Below are 5,000 nucleotides of genomic sequence, written 5' to 3'. Positions count from 1 at the left end.
CGTACGTTGCAATCCACCCCTATATCTTGCGTTTCATGACGAGTTATATCCAATATGCCAAATTCCCGCTGTCCCTATACATGCTGTAAGTCTGTGCACACAATATGAACCACACCTCAGCGAGACACTCCATCACACATTACTCTCTGCCTGTAACAGACACAGATACGATATGTAAGCACCAGCATGGACCAACGTCCGGTGCATCCTCTCCGCCACAGTACACCATCCACACTATGATAACCACACCAGGGGGTCCAATTATAAAATAGAATATCCCACCCGTCCAACATCCACAATTGCTCAGATAAGCCACCAACACCCACACATGTCCTACACAGGGGTGCACCCAACACCACCACACTGCCTCCTGTTACGGCACAGAAACAATGGCAGGAATGAATCACACAGGTCTGCCACTCCCTTGCCGCAACCACAGACGCGGCGCGCCTCCAGTCACGAGCGAAAAGCGCATCCTGACGAGACAGAACTGCTGTGACATACTGACGCTGCCTCAGACATTCACTTACAATGATCACTACCAACGAACCTGCCCCCCCCCCCCCCCCCAAACACACTATCTCTTACCATGTTGTGTACTGTAATCCAACCCATTTTGCACCTTAACCTAACCAAATTTGTAACGCAATTTGTACCGCAATGTAACGCAATTTGTACCGCAATGTAACGCAATTTGTACCGCAATGTAACGCAATTTGTAACGCAATTTGTGTCTTAACCTAACCCACGTTGTGCCTTAACCTAACCCACGTTGTGCCTTAACCTAACCCACGTTGTGCCTTAACCTAACCCACGTTGTGCCTTAACGTAACCCACGTTGTGCCTTAACGTAACCCACGTTGTGCCTTAACGTAACCCACGTTGTGCCTTAACGTAACCCACGTTGTGCCTTAACGTAACCCACGTTGTGCCTTAACGTAACCCACGTTGTGCCTTAACGTAACCCACGTTGTGCCTTAACCTAACCCACGTTGTGCCTTAACCTAACCCACGTTGTGCCTTAACCTAACACACGTTGTGCCTTAACGTAACCCACGTTGTGCCTTAACGTAACCCACGTTGTGCCTTAACGTAACCCACGTTGTGCCTTAACGTAACCCACGTTGTGCCTTAACGTAACCCACGTTGTGCCTTAACGTAACCCACGTTGTGCCTTAACGTAACCCACGTTGTGCCTTAACCTAACCCACGTTGTGCCTTAACCTAACCCACGTTGTGCCTTAACCTAACCCACGTTGTGCTTAACGTAACCCACGTTGTGCCTTAACGTAACCCACGTTGTGCCTTAACGTAACCCACGTTGTGCCTTAACGTAACCCACGTTGTGCCTTAACGTAACCCACGTTGTGCCTTAACGTAACCCACGTTGTGCCTTAACGTAACCCACGTTGTGCCTTAACGTAACCCACGTTGTGCCTTAACGTAACCCACGTTGTGCCTTAACCTAACCCACGTTGTGCCTTAACGTAACCCACACGTTGTGCCTTAACCTAACCCACGTTGTGCCTTAACCTAACCCACGTTGTGCCTTAACCTAACCCACGTTGTGCCTTAACCTAACCCACGTTGTGCCTTAACCTAACCCACGTTGTGCCTTAACCTAACCCACGTTGTGCCTTAACCTAACCCACGTTGTGCCTTAACCTAACCCACGTTGTGCCTTAACCTAACCCACGTTGTGCCTTAACCTAACCCACGTTGTGCCTTAACCTAACCCACGTTGTGCCTTAACCTAACCCACGTTGTGCCTTAACCTAACCCACGTTGTGCCTTAACCTGCTCTGTAATTGGCATATGACACGTTACATTAATCTAGTGTTGTCTAACCACAACCCTCTGAATATAGTTCGCTACTCGCACCGCCCACCCTCTTGTGTGTCGTTTCATGTTGAACACTTCGCAAGTGTTGCTTACTTTTTACATGCTCCCGCTGTACACTGTAATGTGGACAACTGCAGGATGTACATCGCCCCCCCCCCTCACCCTGCCTTCGCACGCTGGTCGTTCAGGTGCTTGCGTGTTCAATGCCCTTCGCAGCTGTTCACTGGCATTCGCATGTCGAAGCGCTCAGTCTACGTCGTGGTACGGCCTGTGTCCACTGTCCGCTGATATCGTAAGCTTAATCCTCACATTGTACTGCACATAGGTCCGTATGTACTGAATGATACGCTGTGGCACATGTGTGACCGTACGACTGCGCCCAACAACAGCGAACCATACGGTCCAAATGTTGTGCACTCAGCCACGTGCCGTCTCCCCATAACAGCTACATTGCAGTGTGGTACGCCATAGAGACGTGTGGGAGTAACGGACGCCCTGGATGGCGATCAGCATGAGCCGTCTGTTGATGTAGTGGCGCGTGTATTCAAAACGTAGTCGTCTCTTCTCACACAGTGTGATAGCATGGGTGCACCGCGTTCCACATCTGCGACATGGTACAGATGCTGGTTGACAGTCGGTCTCGTAATGGACATCGCATACGTAGGGGGCCACCTCCCACGTGTTCTCTAGTCGTGCACATTTTGTTGCGTGTATGTGGGCAGACGTAGTGTGTCGTGACACCTAACAGACAGGTATGCAATAATCGTTGCATTTGCAAACTGGGATGGACGTCTACGTTTGCTGGTGACGTGACGCAACGCAAATGAACAACTGGTAAACCCATTGTGGTGCGGTTGTTGTTGCTGGAGGTAAATCAGTAAGGGCAAATCTGTGTGTGAAGCGATACGCGGCGGTGGCTGGGTGGGACCGTCCCCGGCCGGTGAGGGGGGGGCCCGCCGGCGTGCTGGCCGCGCGGTGCGTGGGCGCACGCGCTACAGCCGGCTGGTGGGGGCGCCCAGTGGCAGGCGCGCCGGCCGACGGACGCGGCAGGCGGCGCAGCTGCGCGCCGGGGCACCCTGCGCGCGGCGCCGGGCGGCCAAAGTGGGTCCTCGCGGGCCCGGTGCGAAGCGCGGTGGACATCTGCAGTGTGCTGGTCCGACTGAGGACTGTGTGCGTTGAGGATGCGCCGCCGCCCGGCACTCGGCGCCGCGACGCCGTCTGCTGCTCGGTCGCCCCAGCGGTTCTCGCTGGTGGTTTGTATCGCAGTTGTGCAGACGTGTTGGCACGTGCGCTGTGCTGGGAGAGTTCGCTTCGGCACCCACGTGGGGCCTTTGCCCTTCTGTGGCGCTGGCGTTGGAGCTGCCGGTCACCGTAGGTGGCGCGTGTTGTCTCCCGCCGGCAATGCCACGACAGCACGCTCCCCGGGCCTCTGTCTGGCAGCGGCAAGCTCAGTTGGGAGCACGGGTGGTCGCACCTAAAGCGTCTACTCGCCTAACTCCGGGCGATTGCGCCTCTCTCGAACCCGACCAAGTACTTAGGACGGCGCTGCGCGCCGCCGGGACCTGAGAGGGTTTCGAGGTGTATTGTGCAGGGGAGCTCAGCCTCCTCCTGTTTGCAGAATAATTGAGCGGGGGACGCTTGCGTGTTCGCGCGGGGCCCCTGGGACACACTCCCGGGCGGCCGGCTGCTCAGCTCTAGTTGACGCAGCTCCCTGGTTGATCCTGCCAGTAGTCATATGCTTGTCTCAAAGATTAAGCCATGCATGTCTCAGTACAAGCCGCATTAAGGTGAAACCGCGAATGGCTCATTAAATCAGTTATGGTTCCTTAGATCGTACCCCACGTTACTTGGATAACTGTGGTAATTCTAGAGCTAATACATGCAAACAGAGTCCCGACCAGAGATGGAAGGGACGCTTTTATTAGATCAAAACCAATCGGTCGGCTCGTCCGGTCCGTTTGCCTTGGTGACTCTGAATAACTTTGGGCTGATCGCACGGTCCTCGTACCGGCGACGCATCTTTCAAATGTCTGCCTTATCAACTGTCGATGGTAGGTTCTGCGCCTACCATGGTTGTAACGGGTAACGGGGAATCAGGGTTCGATTCCGGAGAGGGAGCCTGAGAAACGGCTACCACATCCAAGGAAGGCAGCAGGCGCGCAAATTACCCACTCCCGGCACGGGGAGGTAGTGACGAAAAATAACGATACGGGACTCATCCGAGGCCCCGTAATCGGAATGAGTACACTTTAAATCCTTTAACGAGTATCTATTGGAGGGCAAGTCTGGTGCCAGCAGCCGCGGTAATTCCAGCTCCAATAGCGTATATTAAAGTTGTTGCGGTTAAAAAGCTCGTAGTTGGATTTGTGTCCCACGCTGTTGGTTCACCGCCCGTCGGTGTTTAACTGGCATGTATCGTGGGACGTCCTGCCGGTGGGCGAGCCGAAGGCGTGCGACCGCCTCGTGCGTGTTCGTGCGTCCCGAGGCGGACCCCGTTGAAATCCTACCAAGGTGCTCTTTATTGAGTGTCTGGGTGGGCCGGCACGTTTACTTTGAACAAATTAGAGTGCTTAAAGCAGGCAAGCCCGCCTGAATACTGTGTGCATGGAATAATGGAATAGGACCTCGGTTCTATTTTGTTGGTTTTCGGAACCCGAGGTAATGATTAATAGGGACAGGCGGGGGGCATTCGTATTGCGACGTTAGAGGTGAAATTCTTGGATCGTCGCAAGACGAACAGAAGCGAAAGCATTTGCCAAGTATGTTTTCATTAATCAAGAACGAAAGTTAGAGGTTCGAAGGCGATCAGATACCGCCCTAGTTCTAACCATAAACGATGCCAGCCAGCGATCCGCCGCAGTTCCTCCGATGACTCGGCGGGCAGCCTCCGGGAAACCAAAGCTTTTGGGTTCCGGGGGAAGTATGGTTGCAAAGCTGAAACTTAAAGGAATTGACGGAAGGGCACCACCAGGAGTGGAGCCTGCGGCTTAATTTGACTCAACACGGGAAACCTCACCAGGCCCGGACACCGGAAGGATTGACAGATTGATAGCTCTTTCTTGATTCGGTGGGTGGTGGTGCATGGCCGTTCTTAGTTGGTGGAGCGATTTGTCTGGTTAATTCCGATAACGAACGAGACTCTAGCCTGCTAACTAGTC

At 53.7% G+C, this 5,000-nt stretch overlaps 1 non-coding gene across 1 annotated transcript in view; it reads left to right on the top strand.

Moving 5' to 3' along the window:
* Window positions 1–3,550: 3,550 nt before the first annotated feature.
* Window positions 3,551–5,000, top strand: part of LOC126130231 (small subunit ribosomal RNA) — a 1,910-nt gene continuing 460 nt past the window's right edge. The window contains exon 1 of the ribosomal RNA XR_007527403.1: window positions 3,551–5,000. This exon is cut by the window's right edge and continues 460 nt beyond it. This is a non-coding gene — a ribosomal RNA (small subunit ribosomal RNA).

Source organism: Schistocerca cancellata, unplaced genomic scaffold (assembly GCF_023864275.1).
Source record: "Schistocerca cancellata isolate TAMUIC-IGC-003103 unplaced genomic scaffold, iqSchCanc2.1 HiC_scaffold_553, whole genome shotgun sequence".
In the NCBI taxonomy this organism is placed as follows: Eukaryota; Metazoa; Arthropoda; class Insecta; order Orthoptera; family Acrididae; genus Schistocerca; species Schistocerca cancellata.
The sequence above is the reverse complement of the archived record's forward strand: the minus strand, read 5'-3'. Positions and strand labels throughout refer to the sequence as shown.